Source organism: Oryx dammah, unplaced genomic scaffold (assembly GCF_014754425.2).
Source record: "Oryx dammah isolate SB20612 unplaced genomic scaffold, SCBI_Odam_1.1 HiC_scaffold_26, whole genome shotgun sequence".
NCBI lineage: Eukaryota > Metazoa > Chordata > Mammalia > Artiodactyla > Bovidae > Oryx > Oryx dammah.
The window spans coordinates 43,112,128-43,131,423 of record NW_024070210.1 but is presented as its reverse complement, the minus strand read 5'-3'; the positions used below and the strand labels follow the sequence as shown (position 1 = coordinate 43,131,423).

Below are 19,296 nucleotides of genomic sequence, written 5' to 3'. Positions count from 1 at the left end.
GAAATGGAGGGTAGGCATTAAACTTGTATGGCATAGCTAAGAAATAGTATAGCCAGAATTCAATCCATCTGTGTCAAAAGTTAACTACCTCACATCTCTTGAATTAACTGTAGCAGTTGTTGTTCAGTCGCTAAGTTATGTCCAACTCTTTGTGAGCCCATGGACTGCAGCACACCAAGCTTCCCTGTCCTTCGCTATCTCTAGGAGTTTTCTCAAATTCATGTCCATTGAGTCGCCAATGCTATCTAACCATCTCATCCTCTGTCGCCCCTTTCTCCTTTTGTCTTCAATCTTTCCCGGCATCAAGTGTCTTTTCCAGTGAGTCAGACTTTTCCAATGAGTTGGTTTTCTCATCAGGTGGCCAAAGTATTGCAGCTTCAGCTTCAACATCAGTCCTTCCAAAGAATATTCAGGGTTGATTTCCCTTAGGATGAACTGGTTTGATCTTGCTGTCCAAGGGACTCTCAAGAGTCTTCTCCAGCACCACGATTTAAAAGCATCAATTCGTCAGCACTCAGCCTTCTTTATAAGGTCCAGCTCACATCCATTCATGATGACTGGAAAAACCATAGCTTTGACTATATGGACTTCACTGAGATGATTCAAAATCATCTCAGAAGGCAAAACTGGAATGCCATTGTTTTAAACAATGACTCTGATTACTTGTACCATGACAGCCTGAAGAATGAATGTGCTTTATATATGTATATTTAAAAAGGGAATGGATCTGTTTGGAACCTAGAGGTGAAGAGCCAAATAAGCACAAGTCACAAAGATTCATCTCAGTAGAAACCTGTTCTGTGGAGCAGTGATTGTTCAGCTGGATTAGATGTACACATAAAAATATCCCTTAAAATAATGTCTCTTGACTCCATGCTTACCAGGAAATTTTCTGGTCCTTCATTTGATCTGCCAAGTAATCTGAAACCAGGAAGGGAGAGGGAGCTCCCCTGAAGTCTACAAGAGTTATTGTTTCTCTGAGAATACAGTTGCACTTGGATAAAGAGAAGAGCTCAGAGACATACCCATTTTCAAGTTGAAACTTACTATGCAATAAATGTGGAGCCACTGATCATTGTAAAAGGAATACGTTCCTTAGGAGACATTGGGAAAACTGGCTCCCATTTTGGAGAAAATTTTTAAACAAAATTTCATGAAGACAATATGGTATGAAGTTTACATCAATTAGGCTGGTCTCTTAGGGGACACATAGGAAGGTATTCACTAGAGCATTGTTTGTGGTGCTGAGGAGTTGAAGGTAACCTGGGCGACCATTACTGAGAGAGTGGATAGGTTGAATGTGATGGCTTAGAGGTACCATATAACAAGAAATCAGCTTCCCTGGTGGCTCAGAATCCAACTGCCAATGCAGGAGATGCAAGAAACACAGGTTCGATCCCTGAGGCAGGAAGATACCTTGGAGTAGGAAACGGCAACCTGTTCCAATATTCTTGCCTGGAAAATCCATGGACAGAGGAGCCTGGCAGGCTACAGTCAATGGGGTCACAAAGAATCAGACACGACTGAGCGACTGAGCACACATAATGAGAACAGACCTTTAAAATATAGTACTTAATAACAAAAGATACAGAATGCAATATGATTCATGTAAACTAAAAACATAGCAGCACATAAAAAATATACAGCTTGTATAACATTCAAATAAAAGACACACATTAAATTACCTACAAGGATGGGGAGTGGGAATAGAGGATGATTATCAAAAAAAAGAAAAAAGAATGGATAGATACATAAATAGGACAGAGGAGTCTTAGCAGGACCAATAATGATAACAACCAGTAACCGAATAATGTCATTAACTGAACCTTCTGCACTTGAGATCCAAGTAACTACATTAGCACATGCAGGCAAGCACATACACAGACATAGTTATCTACATCTACATATATAGATATAAATTATTAAAAGTTAAAAATGAACACATGATTCTTGTGTGTTCACTACCTTTCTTATGATTTTTTATAGATGTTACCTTCAAAAATGAATCTCAGGGCCTGCAGTGAGTCAGAACCCAGGTGTGAAGACCCAGCAAAGTCAACCCCCTAAGTAATCCACCTTCCTAGTCCACAATCAACACGTCTCTCTAACTGTAAGTTTGGAGATGCTAATTAGCTAATTGTTAAAGCTGTATATCACCTTTCTGTCTAATTAGAATGTATTGTCCCTTTACTTCAGATGGAAAATTCATTTTTATTTCTACTCAGTTACTGTTTCTTTGTCTAGTTAAGTTCTTCATTTAATGGAATGAGTTAGACTGTTAATATCTTCTCATTTGCACTGTGTTCAAATTGTCACTGCTATTACTACCACAGGGCTTCCTTGGTGGATCAAACAGTAAGAATCTGCCTGCAGTGCGGGAGACCTGGGTTTGATCCCTGGGTTGGGAAGATCCCCTGGAGGAGGGCATGGCAACCCACTCCAATATTCTTGCCTGGAGAATCCCCATGGACAGAGGAGCGTAGCAGGGGCTACAGTACACAGGGTCGCAAAGAGTCGGACTCAACTGACTGACTAAGCACAGATTACTATACCACAGGTAATTTTCCTGGCCAAGGTAGATTTTTGGGGGTTTGTGATGACAGATATACCTTTTTTTGTGTTTTAGAAATAACTTCTGATACTATTTGAGGGAGTCGCATTTAAGGTGAGGAGACTATAAATAGAAAAGTAGCTCACTGAATTGTAAACTGGCATTTGGAATGGAAAAAAAGGGAGGGGGGAGTGTGTCCTTGAGTGGAAGAGACTGTTTGCATAAGAGGCCAACTGTTGTTTTAAATTAACCTTGATGCTATGATTTAACCCTTTGCTTCCAAGGGCACTAAATAGGTTAATTTCTAACTAATGGGAATTCAAGGGTTACAGGGACAAAATTATGAAAATTCTTATGTCATGCTTGCATTTGAAAATTCTATAATCTAAAGTGCTAAGCAAAGAATCCAGAGAAATCCTTTTTTGGCCTGACTTTTTATAAAGGTAACTTGTAAGCTATATAATGAAAATTTTAAGATAAACAGCTGTACAAGAAAAGAGAACTGTCAGACTATCTCCTTGATATAAAAATCCAAATGAATACAGACATACTTTCATAAAAACCGACAGAGAACCTAGAACAGCTAAAAATGTAAGTGCCTACATAGTGTGCTTTTTATAGCTACAGTCCAGCTGTAAATTAACATTATGACTGTGTGGCTTTATGCTTTCTTCTTCTTAAAACGCCATTTATATGCATGCAGGTATAGCTCATGCTAGTGACTGATGTTCTAGTTTGCCTCTAGGCTAGTCTAGCTGGGAATGAATTTTGCAAATGTCAGAAACTCCAGGCTTTTATCTCAGATAAGATATGGGACCTAAATACAAGATTATAACAAATCCTAACTGTCAACATTCCATACAAAAATCTGTAAATAAACTCACAGCTGTTCTAGAAATAGAAAGTAGAATCAATCCAATCAAAATGCCAATATGAGGAAATCATTCAATAAAATGAGTTCTTAGAGGAAGCATGATTTCCTAGACAAACAGAAAGGAAAATATTTGAAATCAGGATTACTAAATCAATAGGACGAAAAGATGTGCCCCTTTAAGATTTTATTCAAGGATCAAGACTTATTACATTATTTAACCATTTGCTGAAAAAAAAATTAATACTCTACATGCTGTCATTTGTTTCCTGGTACTTCCCTACTTGAGAATGAAATTTGAAAATGGAGGGGAAAGGCTTAGAGATTATTAGGGGCAGCCAACTCATGAAAATTACTTTGAAAAGATTCTACCTTGCACCTATTCTCCAGGCTTTAGGTAGAGAAAGGGTTATAAATAAGTTAACTAATTTATTACCCAGATATTTTGAGTGAAAGGAAACACTGTTAATAAATATATAAGAGTAATAGATATAAATCAAGACTGTTCCAATCAAATTGGATGCATATAGTTTCTCTATTAGTCACCATGATGTTATTTCTGAGGGAGTAGATAGATTCTTAGCTGATGTCTGAAATTCCACAATCAAAGCTTTATTTCTTTGCCTTAAACCAACAAGGGATTAATTCAGTTTCCATAAAATTACTCCTAGGAAAAGTAATTTATATTTTAACATGAATAAACCTTTCAGATTCTTCCCAGAAGGAAAGTTTGGAAGGAGAGAAAAGGCCAGTCTAGAATTCTGGACTGTGTTGGGCTGAGGAAAAAGAGAAAATACATGACCTGAGGGAAGCTGGAGAAGTCTGAGGATGCTCCTGACCTTAAGACCTAGCCTCAACTCAGAGAGTCACCCACAACGAACCACAGTGGCCAGCCAAGCCTCAGTGGCCTAAAGGATCTATGCTCACCATCCCTAAGGGACACATCTCTAGCAGAATATAAAGAATGAACTCCCACCTGCTGATGAATCACCTTGCTCCAAATAAGCTAGCTTAGAAGCTCACAGGATGGCTGCCATTTTTATGAACTTTAGAGACTCCTTTATCTTCATCACACAGAATCAGCTATAGAAAAGTCCAAGACCACCAAGTTTTGATGGTTCCACACCCTGACATTCAGGAAGCCCTAAGAAGTAGGAGGTGAAGAATTCCTGAGTTAACTCTACAAAGCATCCTTTCTTTTAAGGGATTGTTTTGTATTTCTTGACTCTGAGCAATTTACATCTTAGATTTAATCACTATTTAAGGTGAATCCTTAGTATTGAAAACAACCACAAAATAAATAAATGAATAAATTAAAGTCTCTAGGCTGTAATTTGGGCCATTTTTGACCAGTAATTTGCATCTACCTCATCCTTGCTTTTCACAACAACAGGTTATACAAGCCAGGTAATAGCCAGTGACCACTCACTTTTTATGAATATATAAATGAACTGGAGGATGTCTCTGGAGAAGATTATAGGTTTCATGTAAAGCTGCTTTCAGAAATAAGGTCCTGAAATAGAAACTTACAATCTGAGCAGAAATCAAATGGCTCCAGGATGCTTGTGCCAAGTTGTCCTTGCCAAAATGTCTGCTAGGGTAAGCACACCATCCATAAGTCACTGGAGAAATCAAAGAGTAAACAGAAAATACCTGAAGAAAAATGAAAATAGAAACATAACAATCTAAAACTATGAGATTCAGCAAAAGCAGTTCCAAAAGGGAAGTTTATAGCAATACAAGCCTATCTAAAGAAACAAAAAGAATTTTTAACAAAAATTCTAATGTCACATCTAAAGGAAGTAGATAAAGAAGAACAACAAAACCCAAAGACATAATAAAGATCAGAGCACATAAATAAAATAAAGGCTAGAAAAATAGAAAAAAATCAATTAAACAAAGAGGTAGTTCTTTGAAGAGATAAACAAAATTGATAAGCTTTTAGCCAGACTCATCAAGGAAAAAAGAAATGGCCCAAACCAACAAAATTAGAAATAAAAGAGAAGTTACAACCTATACCACAGAAATACAACAGATCGTAAGAGATTGCCACTAACAATTACAAGCCAATTAAATGGACAGCCTAAAAGAACTGAATAAATACCTTAAAATGTACAATCTCCCAAGACATAATCAGATGGAAATAGAAAATATAAAGAGATGGATTACCAGTAATGAAATTGACTCAGCAATTTAAAAACTTCCAACAAACAAAAGTCAAGCACCAGATAGTTTTGCAAATGAATTCTACAAAACATTTAAAAAGGAGTTAACACCTGTCTTTCTCAAACTATTCCAAAAAACTGAAGGCGAAGGGACACTTCTGAACTCATGGCCTCTATGAGGCCATCACCCTGATACCATAACTAGGTAAAGACACCATAAAAAAGAATTATAGGCCAATTCCATTGATGAACACAGATGCAAAAATCCTCAACAAAATATTAGCAAACCAAATGCAACAGCATATTAAAGGATCACACACAGAGATCAAGTGGGATCTATTCCGGGGAATTAAGAATGATTCACAATTTGAAAGTCAATCAGTGTGACACACGATATTAATAAACCAAAGAATAAAAATCATATGATTATCTCAATAGATGCAGGAAAAGCTTTTGACAAAATTCAACATCCATTTATGATTAAAAAATTCTCAACAAAGTGGGTATAGATGCAACATATTTCAACATAAAGAAGGCCATATATGACAAACCCACAGCCAACATCATTCTCAGTGGTGAAAAGCTAAAAGAATTTCTCTAGATCAGAAACAAGACAAGGATGTCCAATCTTGCCAATTTTATTTAACATAGTATCGGAAGTCCTAGCCACAGCAATCAGACAATAAAAAGGGATCCAAACTGAAAAGGATGAAGTAAAACTGTCATTGTTTGAAGATGACATGACATTATATATAGAAAATCCTAAAGATGCTGCCGAAAGTTATTGGAAACAATAAATGAATTCACCAAAGTTGAAGGATGAAAAATTAATATACAAACATCTGCTTTTCTATACAATAATAACAAACTATCAAAAAGAGAAATTAAGAAAACAATCACATCTACAGTTGCATCAAAAAGGATAAAATACCTGGGAGTAAAGCTAACCAAGAAAATAAAGCACAGGTACTTGGGAAACTATAAGACACTGAGGAAAGAAACTGAAGACAGTACAAACAAATGGAAAAATATACTATGCTCATGGATTAGAAGAGTTAATATTTTTAAAATAACTAAACCAACTAAGGCAATATACAGATTCAATGCAATTCCTATCAAAACGCCACTGGCATTTTTTGCAGAACTAAAACAAGTAATTGTAAAATTTGTAACACAAAAGACCGTGAAGAGTCAAAACAATCTTGAGAAAGAAGAACAAAGCAAGAGGTATCATGCACCTTGATTTCAAACTGCAGTACAAAGCTGTGTGTGCTCGTGCGTGCTCAGTCGCGTCTGACTCTTTGCAACCCTTTGGACTGTAGGCCACCAGGCTCCTCTGTCCATGGGATTTTTCAGGCAAGAATACTGGAGTGGGTTGCCATTTCCTCCTCCAGGGGATCTTCCCGACCCAGGAATCAAACTCGCATCTCCAGCACTGGCAGGCAGATTCTTTACTGCTGAACCGTCAGGAAAGCCCATAGTACAAAGCTACAGCAATCAATACAATCTGACACTGACAAAAAAATAAACACATTGATCAGTGAAACAGAAGAGTCGAGAAATAACCCCACACACTTATGGTAAATTAATCTATAACAAAGGAATAAAACATAGGTAATACGCTCTTTGACATCAGTCTTAGCAATATGTTTTTGGATATGTCTTCTCAGTCAAGGGAAACAAAAGTCAAAATAAACAAATGGAACTATATCAAACTAAAAAAGCTATTGCACAATGAAGGAAACTATCAATAAAACAGATAGGCAGCCTACTGAATGGGAAAAGATATTTACAAATAATATATCTGATGAGCAGTTAATATCCAAAATACACAAAAAATTCATACAATTCAACATCAAAACAACAAACAACTCTTAAACTGAGTGAGGGAATTCCCTGATGATCCAATGGTTAAGACTCGGCGCTTTCACTGCCAAGGGACTGGGTTCTATCCCTGTTAAGGAATGAAGATTTCACAAGTCATGCATCAAGGCCTCAAAAATTAATAATTAATTAAAAAACAAAAAATGGGCAGAGGACATTAATAAATGTTTTCCAAAGAAGACTTAGAGATGGTCAACACACATAGGAAAAATGCTTGACACCACTAATCATTAGGGAAACACAAATCAAAACCACAATGTGATATCACCTCATACCTGTTAGAATGACTATCATCAAAAAGACAAGAAATAACAAGTGTTTGTGAGAATGTAGACAAAAGAGAACCTTCTGTTGGTAGGATTATAAATTGCTACAATTGGAAAACAGTTGGGAGTTTCCCCAAAAATTTAAAATAGAACCACCATATGATTCAGAAATTTCATTTCTGAGTATTTACCCAGAAACACTAATTCAAAAGAGATACATGCATTCTAGTGTTCACTGCAGTATTATTTACAGTAGCCAGCATACAGAAGCAACCTAAGTGTCTATCAACAGATGAACGGACAAAGAAATTGGGGTACATATGTATGTACATACATACACGCACACACACAGAAATACTACTCAGTCATGAGAAATTTTGTCATTTACAACAACATGGATGGATCTAGAGGATAGCAAACAAATAAAATAAAATGAAAACAGATTTATAGATACAGAGAACAAATGGGTGATTTCCAGCAGAATCAGGTGAGTACTGGTTAAAATAGGTGAGAGATTAAGAAGTGCAAACCTCTAGTTACATAACAAATGTAACATACAACATAAGGGATGTGGCCAATAATATTATAATCACTTTATATGGGGGCAGATAGTTACTAGATTACATGGTAATCATTTCCTAATATATACAAATGTCAAATCATTATGTAATACACCTGAAACTAACATAACATTGTATGTCAACTATATTTCTAGTTTTAAAAAATGCACCATCCATGAAAAGGCTAAGAACCAGGACCCAGCCTATAGTTAACCCCACCTTGGTCACTGCCTAGAGCAGCTCCATCCAGCAGAAACTTCGGCAGTGATGGCCATCTTCTACATCTGTGTTGTCCTACATGACAACTGTTAGCCATTTGTGCCTGTGGCACACTTGAAATTTGGCCACTGCAACTAAGGAAGTAAATTACTAGTTTATTTTATTTTAAATAATTTATATTAATTTTATTTAACTTAATAGATTTAAATTAATGATTTATGTTTTAATTAATTTAAGTAGCCATCTATAACTAGCAGCTACCAAGGAAAGTCTACAGGTTAAAGCAGCTGAATGAAAGCAATTTGGAAGTCACCTTTGAATTCAGCAGGGAATCTAACAAGTTAACATTTGATAAACCATATTCTAACCCTGTAAAAAACTGCAGTTGCTTCTATTAATTTCTCTCAAGTCTTGACATGGCCTTCTAGACCCTTCATGGTCTAGCCTTCTCCCCTCCCCTGCTTCTTCATCCATTCCTCTAGGATCTCAGCTCCTAGGACTCTTCTCCTTCCATACTTAGCTCCGGCCCTACTGGCTCCTTGCAGCACTGCTGTTTCAGGGCCTTTCCACTGATACTTCTTTCTGTCTAGACCACTCTTTTCTTAGCTATATGTGTGGCTTACTCCCTCCCATCCTTCAAATTAATGCTAAAATATTATGTTCTCAGTGAGGACCTTCTTGATCACTTTATTCAGAATTGCAATGCCCACCACCACCCAGACTCCTTAGTCTCTTTCTGCAACTTTGTCTCTTTAGTGTTTATCTCCTAAAATATACTTGTAACATAGTTCACTTACTTATTTTGTCTGTCTCCCCAGTTAGAATATGAGTTCCATGAGGGCAAGAATTTTCATTTTTTTGTTCACTTCTGTAGTCCATGGTATGCTCATAAATATTTGCAACTGGCTCTTTGCAGGGGGAAATGCCCTGATTTGTAGCATTTGCCAATCTCTGTAGTATAAATACACCTACTATGACCAATTTCAATTTACCAAGAAGAGTTGGTTACCCAACATGAATCCAGGAAGAGATATGGTCAATCAGCCTACAATTCAAGCCAGCCCCAACACATCATTAAATTATACCCCTGTTTTAAAACACTTAGAATTTCTCAAACAGCATTTCCTACACTTTGCTCTTGATCACATGGGGCTCTTAAAACCAGACTAAAACCTAGGCAATCCCCTCCCCTGGAGATTTTGATTAAGAGGCTATGGATGGGAATTGGGAATTTAATTTTTTTTTAATTGAAGCATGGTTTTGTTAGTTTCAGATGTATAGCATAGTGATTCAGTATTTTTGCAGATTATAATCCACTATAGTTTACTATAAGATAATGGGTCTAATTCCCTGTGCTATAACAACATATCTTTGTTGATTATTTTATATGTAATTGTTTGTCTCTGTTCATCCTATACTCCTAATTTGTCTCTTCCCCTCTTCCCTCTCCCCTTTGATAATTATATGTTTTTTCCCCTGTGTCCATGAATCTGTTTCTGGTTTGCATATGCATTCATTTGTTTTTATTTTCAGATTCCACATGTGAATGATATCATATAGTATTTGTCTTTCTCTGACTTATTTCACTAAGCATAATATTTTGTTATAGATAGATAAATAGTGTGTATGTTTTAATCCAGTCATCTGTTGATGAGCATTTGGGTTGCTTCCATATCTTAGTTATCATAAACAGCGTTGCCATGAACATTGGGGTACATGTATCTTTTCAAAATAGTGTTTTCATTTTTTTCTGAATATATGCCCATGAGTGGATCATATAATAGCTCTACTTTTAGTTTTTTAAGGAAACTTCATACTGTTTTCCACAGTGATTGCACCAATTTACATTGTGAATTTATATTTTTACAAATACGCTGAGTGGTTCTTATCATCAAGGAAGCCCAATTCACATCCACCTTCCACTTGGGTTATTCCCTCCAAAGTTGAAGACCAGCCCTATGCCAGAGGATTTGGAGAAACCAGCCCATCATCCAGAAAAAAGTACAGAGATTCAGTGGTAAAACTGACAATCCTTCAACACACCTCTTTTACCACAGGACATGGAGGCATGAGAGTACTGCAGACATGTTTTGAATCTAGACTAACAAAAGTTCCAGTTCTCTAACCAGCAAGTATAAAATACCACTGTAACAGCAGGGCTTATAGAATTTTGTGTTTCAACAGTGATATTTGAAAAGAAACATATTTTCCTTTTGAAAATGTGCATATTCAATTTCTGTATTCACTACAACTGAGGAGAAGTCACAAAATAACCAGATCATATCCTGTTTTTATGAAAGTTTACTAGGTCTTAAAATGGTTAGTGGCTATTACTGGATGAAATTACCTATTAGATTATAAAAAATAATATATTCAGTCAAACCTGTGCCCACTCTGCAGTAAGCACCAGAGATAGAATTCACAGAGAATAAGACAGCCTCTGTCTGACAGTCTCCTGGGGACACATTTGAGTAAACTGGCAATGGAGAAGAATAAACTAATTAGTAGTTTAGAGGGAGGTGGTTGTTTTCTAGAGGAGGAATCTTCCAAACTGAGACAGGAGTGGGTGTTTTCCAGGTTAAGGCATAGGTGGTTGGAAACAGCCATTCCTGGAAAAGAGAACAGAATGTTCAAAGGCCAAGAGATAAAGAAAAGAAAGTTCAGTATGATCAGGGATATGATAAGACCTAAGGCTAGAGGAGAAGGCAATGGCACCCCACTCCAGTACTCTTGCCTGGAAACTCCCATGGACAGAGGAGCCTGGTAGGCTATAGTCCATGGGGTTTCGAAGACTCTGACACGGCTGAGCGACTTCACTTTCACTTTTCAGTTTCACGCTTTGGAGAAGCAAATGGCAACCCACTCCAGTGTTCTTGTCTGGAGAATCCCAGGGACAGGGGAGCCTGGTGGGCTGCTGTCTATGGGGTCGCACAGAGTCGCATACGACTGAAGCGACTTAGCAGCAGCAGCAGCAAGGCTAGAACATTTCATGTGAAGACGGGCTCAGTAAGGACAGAAATGGTATGGACCTAACAGAAGCAGAAGATATTAAGAAGAGGTGGCAAGAATACACAGAAGAACTGTACTATACTTGAAGAAAACATTAATTTATAGATGTAGAGAGCTCTTTGTCTTCATAAGTTGTAAAATGTTTCTCTCATTCTTTCCTATTTCCTGTGCTCCACCTTTTCATTATTGAATTTTAAACTCCCGGCCTTAAGTCTGTGTCTCATGACAATGGGTCACCACCCTAAATACACTTTCATTTAAATTGATGTTCTCATCTCAGCTGATCCAAGTGGCTGGAAATGACCGGCTGCAACTGCTGATGGGGTTGCACAGTAATGCCCATACTGGGCTGTGGATATCACACAGCCTTATCATCACAATCTCTGGCACGCACACCTGACGCAGAATGCCAGGTATAGGTTAATGAAAAACAAGAAAAGATGGGGGAAAAGCTCAATACTGTCAAGGCTTGTCAATGAGAAAATATAATTATATACCTTGCATTTTAAGCATATGACTTATGGAGGTCAGCCTACACATTGGGATGAATGTAATGTGTTTCCTGCTAGTTTCCTGCTAACTCAGACAAATGATAAAACATTGACTTAAGATGTTAATTTTTGTGTGTGTGAATTTGTATCATCTTTTATCTGGCAGTGGGGAGGACACTGGTTTATGACCAAAAGTATCCCTTATTCATCTTGCCCATAATAGAGGCTCATTACAGTTTTGTTGTTGAATTGCACTATTAGACAAGAAGTCCTGAGTCTGGTTTCTTCTGAGCAGGTAATAGTTCATAGAATCCCAGCAAAATGGAGCCGGAAAGGTCATGTGGGAAGTACTCTGTTGTATAATGTATGATACTTAGAGGCTTGATAGTATCCTTGTGCATCAAAGAGCATCTGAGGGTGATAGGTTCTTAATCTGGAGGCTCCCGTAAATAAAAATCTTCAGTTTTAAAAGCCCAGAGTAGTCTCAACATGTCAACAGATAATACTGTAGTTTCCAAGCAAGAATACCACATCAATTAATTCATGTGGAGCCAGAGAGGGATTTTAGCAACATGTGAGTCAATCTGCTCTGCCTGGGAAGCTTGGAAATGAGCTGGTCTTTACTTTTCCCAGAAACATCTAAAATCAATCACTACTCCTCTCAGTCACACTGATTTATACAGACAATAGCACCCCTTGTTACGCCTCAACACCAAGAACAATAAAACCCTAGTTTATAAAACGATTCTTTTATATGAATAAATAATATATAATAATAATATATTATATACAATTTTATAATCTTAAAGATATATATATATATATATACCTTTAAGGGTATCTTATGTGTGTATCAGGTTATCTTTTCATTTTTAGTGTAGAAATATGTTCTGGAAGGAAAAAGAAATCAAGCTATTATCAGGGACTCACTTGTAAATTTAAACTGTTCAGAAAGTTGTACAATTGAAAAGATATTTCTGAGATTTAATAAGTCTTAATGAGCAAAATGATTTGTCTTAATATTGAATCTGTAATTTAAGTTTCTTCCTCCTTGGTTCCAGCAGTGAGGAGACTCTTAGATTTTCCCAGGCAATTCAGAATCCAAAGAACTGATTTTGTTTGAAAAATTAGATCCAGCTATTTCTTAAAAGACTAGATTTCTTTAAGATTTAGAAGATGCTTAAGAAGTAATTTAGTTGAACCAAAAAATATTCATAAACCACAATATAGGCTGTTAATTATTCTCAAATTTTATTAATTTAGGAAACATTTATTGAGAACCTATGATAATATACATGGGAATCCAACTGGCAGATTCCTGGTGCTTCCTATTCTGCCCTCTTTCCAGAATCCTATCTGATTGGGTTTAAATTCTTGCTCCATATCTTGCTGGAAGATCTCATATGCATAATTTGATGTCTAAATTTCCTCATCTGCAAAATGGGGACAATAATTTACCTCATAAAATTGCTTCATATGAATTAAATGAAATAATATATACAAAGTACCTAACATGGAAGTAAATATGAGCTTTAAAAAGATAATTAAAAATAGTTTTTATAAGAGATTATTATGAAACTTTGCGTGGTATTACATTCAAGAAGTTCCCTTGCTGGGACTTCCTGAGCGGTGCAGTGGTTAAGACTCTGCGCTTCCAGTGCAGCGGTTTGGGTTCCACCCCCGGTCAGAGAACTAAGATCCCACATGCTATGCAGTGTGGCAGGGGAGAAAACAAAACAAAACAAAGTTCCCTTGCTGACAGCTTACAAAGATTTCCTAAGAGAAGGTGACCAGAGCCTGAATTTTAGTTTCTCACCTTGTTCACATGCTCCCTCAAAATTGTGAGCTTCATGAATTCTTTCTTAGAATATTTCCATCTGTTAACTACTTCTCATGCCCCAAGATTCAAATTAATATGTCAATTTACCTCACAGTAGGAAGTGTCTACCACGTTTCACTTACTGATAAAATTCCAACTGGGAGGCAGCTCTGTCAAGAAGAGTAATAAGTACATGTTGAACAGGTAAACAGAAGATCTAGGGATGAAACCATAGCTGACAGCTTGCGTCTCAGCTCCTAGTCACCTCCTGTGACCCAGGAAGCATTCAAATCACATGTTCTGCTCAAGGATAAAGACCTCATAAACAGGTATTAGAAGAGCAAACTGTTTAACCAAAGCCATATAGTAACTACAAAAAAACACCACCAGGAAACTGAACAGTTTTAAAATCTATGGATGAGATAATTATTGAGCTGAAGTGGTAATTTGATTACTCCTATCAAAAGACTGATAAGCACAAAAATAAATTCAAAATGAGTTAAAGACAAGAATAAGAGCTGAAACTAAAACTCTTAGAAGAAAACATACAGGGAAATCTTCACAAGAGTGGGGGCCTGGTAATGATTTTATGTATATGACATCAAAAGCATAAGGAACAAAAACAAACAAGTGGGACTATATCAAACTAAAAAATGTCTGCACAGCAAAGGAAACAAACAACACGGTGAAAAGAAACTTATGGGATGGGAGAAAATATTTGCAAACTATGTATCTGATAAAGCATTAATCTCCAAAATGTATAAAGGACTTTTAAAACTCTATATAGTTAAAATGGGCAAAGAACTTGAACAGACATTTCTCCAAAGAGGACATACAAGTGCCCAACCAGTGTATGACAAGATGCTCAATATCATTGGCCATCAGGCAGATACAAATCAAAACCACAATGATGTACCATCTTTTATATCTATTAGGATGGCCATTATCAAAAAAACCCAAAAGCTAACAAGTGTGGAGAAATTGGAAGAGTTGCACACTGTTAGTGGAAGAAGCACAAGCTGGAATCAAGATTGCCGGGAGAAATATCAATAACCTCAGATACACCACCCTTATGGCAGAAAGTGAAGAAGAAATAAAGAGCCTCTTGATGAAAGTGAAAGAGGAGAGTGAAAAAGTTGGCTTAAAGCTCAACATTCAGAAAACGAAGATCACGGCATCTGGTCCCATCACTTCATGAGAACTAGATGGGGAAACAGTGGAAACAGTGGCAGACTTTATTTTTCAGGGCTCCAAAATCACTGCGGATGGTGATTGCAGCCATGAAATTAAAAGACGCTTACTCCTTGGAAGGAAAGTTATGACCAACCTAGATAGCATATTCAAAAGCAGAGACATTACTTTGCCAACAAAGGTCCGTCTAGTCAAGGCTATGGTTTTTCCAGTGGTCATGTATGGATGTGAGAGTTGGACTGTGAAGAAGGCTGAGCACCGAAGAATTGATGCTTTTGAACTGTGGTGTTGGAGAAGACTCTTGAGAGTCCCTTGGACTTCAAGGAGGTCCAACCAGTCCATCCTAAAGGAGATCAGTCCTGGGGGTTCGTTGGAAGGACTGATGGTAAAGCTGAAACTCCAATACTTTGGCTACCTCATGTGAAGAGTTCTCATTGGAAAAGACTCTGATGCTGGGAGGGATTGAGGGCAGGAGGAGAAGGGGACAACAGAGAATGACATGGCTGGATGGCATCACTGACTCGATGGACATGAGTTTGAGTGGACTCCGGGAGTTGGGGATGGTCAGGGAGGCCTGGCGTGCTGCGATTCATGGGGTCACAAAGAGTCGGACACAACTGAGTAGCTGAACTGAACTGAATGCTTTCTTGTGTAAACATCTAGGAATGAAATGGCTGGATCGTACAGTAGGTATATGTTTAACTTTGTAAGAAACTTTCAGTTTTCCAAAGTCACTGTACCATATTACATTCCCATTAGCAGTGTATGAGAGTTCTGTTTTCTCCATATCATTGCCAATACCTCGAATGGTCAATTTTTAAATTTTTGCCATTCTAGTAGGTATTTACTTTTTAAAATTTGTATTTCTCTAATAACTAATGATGTTGAGCATCTTTTCATGTTCTTATTTGCTTATACAAGCATATTTTTCTTTCTTTGGCAAACTGTTCAAATATTTTCTTCATTTTTCAGTTGGGCTTTTTGAGTTCTAATTTTTGAGATATGAGAACTTCTTATATATCCTGGATATGCCCTTTGTTGGATATGTCTTACAAATATTTCCCCCTAGTCTGTGGGTAGCCTTAACTTCTGTTAACATTATCTTTCAAAGAGAAGAAAATTTTCATTCTGATAAAGTCTAATTTATCAATTTTTTATCTTTTATAGTTTCTAGGGTTTTGTTTTATTTTAAAAATCTTTGCCTAACAAAAGGTACCAGAGAAAAAGATTTTCTCTTGGAAATTTTTTGGTTTTAGTCTTTTGCATTTAGGTCTATGATGTATTTCAAGTTAAATTTAGAACATGTCATGAGTTAAAAACTAAGCTTCATTTTGGGGGGAGTTTTGTTTTAGGAGGCATGGATACTAAATTTTTCTAATACCAGTTGTTTGTTGAAAAGATTATCCTTACTCCCACAGAAGTGCCTTAGCACCTTTGTAAAAAATCAGTTAGCCATATATGTGTAGGTCTAATTATGGACTCTATTCCCTCTCATTGATGTACGTGCTTGTGTTTTGGTATTAGGGTATGCTCGATTCAAAATATGAATTGGGAAGTATTACCCTCTCTTCAAGTTTTTTAAAGTGTTTGCACAGAATTGATATTATTTATTCCTCAAATGTTTGGTAAAGTTCACTCTTGAAGCCACATGAGCCTGAAGTTTTCTTTGTGGGAGGGCTTTTGATGACAAATTCAAATTTTTAAAAAGATCTATTTCTTTTTGAGTAGTTTGTTTTTCAAAGTTTCCCCATTTCACTTAGGTGGTCAAACTGACTGGTATAAAGTTGTTCATAATATTTACATGTTATCCTTTTAATGTCTTTAGGATCATTAGTAATATCCCTTTTATCATTCCTGACAATTTGGATCTGCCATATTTTAGTTTTTGCAACTCATCAGTTTTCTCAAAAAGCCAGTCTTTTGGCTTCACTAATTATCCCACTTTTTGTTTGTCTGTTTGTTTGTTTACTATTTTGTTGATTTCTGCTGAGATATTTTAATTTCCTTTCTTCTGCTCACCTTGGATTTAATTTGCTCTTCTTTTCTAGTTTATTGAAATAGAAGTTTAGACTATTGATTTTAAATGTTTATACCATTCTATTATAAGTGCTACAAATTTCTTTTAAGCGCCCCCACAACTTTTGGCATGTTATGTTTACATTTTCCTTTAGTTCAAAATATTTTCTTAATTCCTTGTGATTTCTCCTTTGGCTCATGGATAATTTAGAAAAGTGTGGTTATTTTCTGATTATTTGAAAATCTTCACGGTATCTTTCTGTTATTAATTTCTAATCTAATTCTGTGTAGGCAAAGAACACACTTGGATTATTTGGAACTTTATTGAGATTTGTTTTATGACCAAATGGTCCGATGTAGACTTGAAAATCATATGTATTATGCATATGTTGGGTTCTATAAATGCCAATTAGGTCAAGTTGGTTGATATTGTTGACCAAGTCTTCTGTATTTACTGATTTTCTGCCTACTCTTTCTTTCAATTATTGAGAGAGAAGAGTTGAAATCTTTAACAATAATCGTGGATGTGTCTATTTATTTCTTTCAGTTTGATTAGTATTGGAGAACAGGGTTTGCTTTTTTATTTTACATCTGATTCTAATTTTCAGGCAGCTGTAAGGGGTGTTGCTCTATAACCAACAGTTCTCAAACTTCAACATACATCAGAATTGCTTAGGGTGCTTATTAAAATACGCATTGCCAGGCCCTTCTCTGAGTTTCTGATTCTGCAGGTCTGGATGAATTCACATTTCTCACAGTTCCCAGGTAGTGTTGATACTGTGTTCAAGTTGATACTGCCTCAAGTGTTCAAGAGGCCATGTTTTAAAATCATCGAATAAGCCAAAGCTTCTCAACCTTATATTCATATTAGAACCACCTGAGGAGTTTTAAAAATTATGATACACAGACTACATCCAGACCAATTAAATATAAGATCTGCATGGGTTAAGGGGAGTTGTGGGACTCAGACATCAGTATCTTTTAAGGCTCTCCTGTGTGATTCTGATAAAAATAATCAAGATTGAGAATCACTGTGTGTGTGTTACTCGCTCAGTTGTGTCAGACTGTTTGCAGCCCCATGGAAATCTCCAGGCAAGAATACTGGAGTGAATTGCCATTTCCTTCTCCAGGGGATCTTCCTGACCCAGAGATCCAACCCAGGTCTCCTACATTGCAGGGAGATTCTTTACCATCTGAGCCACAGGGAAGCCCTGAGAATCATTGCTCTATACTATAGCAGTGATCTAGATTGCCCAAGGAAGTCTCTGGGGCTCATGACCAAAATTTCATCAATGTCCTCTGAGTAAGAAACACTGTGGAAGTACCAGGAAATTATAGGTTGTATGAATGATCTCTAGGGAACTAGGGTAGGAGACAGAGTTAGCTCCTCCTCCTTTGCTTCATCTAGCAGATTTGTAAAATGGGGCCTATAGTTCCTGTCCATTTCCTAGAACACAGAAAGATTCTGACGACCAATAGCATTCTGTCTTTTATCATTAGGAAATAAATTTCATTAATTCAATATATTTAGAAATTAAAACAATCTTTAATTAATGATATTTGTTTTCCATAATGAGTTTTTATACATATTAATCTAGAGAAGAAAAATATTGACTGAAAGTTATCCAACATAACTTTAATCCTACCTGACACTTCCAAGGTACTTAACTGTGTAACAGAGGTATACTCCAAATCCTTTAACAGTCATTCCAATAGTAAAGTTATTAAACTGTTTTTAAATTTCCATTAACCCTTCCATTTTCCTTCATCATGCACAAGGGCTTTGACCAATGAGAAAAAATTCTGGCAGAAGAATTATGACAAACAGTGCTAACACTACAATAGCAAAGCCTTCTATTTTTTTCTCCTCCTCTCCCTACTTTTTTGTTTTTAAAAAAATGGAGTAATTACACTCAAATTACAAATCCTATAATTTTTACAATACTCATATGAGACAGTCAGAACAGGTTTTACTGTCCATCTTTCAGCTGAAAAAAAAACTAAAGCAGGTAAAGAGAGACTGCACAAGCACTAGCCTATACCACAGGTTCTTTGAATGCAGGTTCAAAATTTTCCCCAACTGAGAGGAAAGAAAAATGGCATAACTCCAGGACAGGAGTTTCCAGGCAGGAAAACCAGAGATTTTCAGATAGACTCAGGAGCCACCCTGGAGATTCACAGGCAAAGAGCCATTATGGGCAGAAGGGAATATTTAGAGATGAAGTCATCTAATCACAGTCATTTTGCAAAAGGG

At 36.7% G+C, this 19,296-nt stretch overlaps 1 pseudogene; it reads right to left on the bottom strand.

The window, feature by feature from the left end:
• LOC120853640 overlaps positions 1 to 18,750 on the bottom strand; it is a 50,877-nt pseudogene extending 32,127 nt beyond the window's left edge.
• Positions 18,751 to 19,296: the final 546 nt, after the last annotated feature.